At 43.8% G+C, this 854-nt stretch overlaps 1 pseudogene; it reads left to right on the top strand.

The window, feature by feature from the left end:
- The first annotated feature begins 418 nt into the window (after nt 1-418).
- Nucleotides 419-537, top strand: LOC111742383 (annotated as a pseudogene).
- Nucleotides 538-854: the final 317 nt, after the last annotated feature.

The raw sequence follows: 854 nt of genomic DNA, 5'->3' as shown, positions 1-854 counted from the left end.
GGTAGGATCAGAAATCTGTCTTTGGGAAATTTGACTTTTGCACACTACTGATCTTTTCTGCAGCTATTTTGTTTTTACTTGCTTTGTCCGTGCCCTTTCAAAAATGACAGGTTGTCTCTTTTGTACTAAGAGACACTAAGGAAAGGAACTTTGAGGGTGTTCAGCCTAGACTTTCCTTTGGGCGGGATGGAAGGGTTCAGCTTTGTGCACAATGAAGATGAGAAGAGGAATCAAAGCCACAGGACTCAAGGGGATTTGACCTCTCTCCACACAATAATATTCTCCCTCCTCTTTCTCCTCCTCCTTTTACTTTTATATTTATTATTTTTGAGTTCCCCTGATTCCTTTCTAACCCATAGCACAATGACAAGCCGAGAAGTGGCCAGACCTCTTGAGACCCCATCAAGAAACTATGCGGGTCCACGGCCACGCCACCCTGAATAAGTCTGATCCTGTCTGATCTCGGAAGCTAAGCAGCGTCGGGCCTGGTTAGTACTTGGATGGGAGACCACCCAGGAAGACTAGGTGCTGCAGGCGTAAAAAAAAGGTCCTTGCAATCTGTGAGGTCAACCAAGGGTTGCCTCGCCTTAAAAAAAAAAAAGAAAAGAAAAGAAACTATGTGGATCAGGAAGCTTGACCCTGACCCCAGCAGCTGCCACCAAATGGAACCATCCTTTGAAAACACAGAGGCGGACCTCTGATGATTTTTTACCATAGCTCTTCCTCAATTTTTACACTTCAATGGGAGAATAATATCATCCTTTGATTTAATTACAGTAGAGCTTTGTTCTTTCAAGGCAAGAAATCCTTAGCGATAGGGCCTAGTGAGAAAATACAGAAGCTGTTCTAAACAG

The sequence above is a fragment of the Pteropus vampyrus genome, unplaced genomic scaffold (assembly GCF_000151845.1).
Source record: "Pteropus vampyrus isolate Shadow unplaced genomic scaffold, Pvam_2.0 Scaffold92, whole genome shotgun sequence".
Taxonomy (NCBI): Eukaryota; Metazoa; Chordata; class Mammalia; order Chiroptera; family Pteropodidae; genus Pteropus; species Pteropus vampyrus.
The sequence above is the reverse complement of the archived record's forward strand: the minus strand, read 5'-3'. Positions and strand labels throughout refer to the sequence as shown.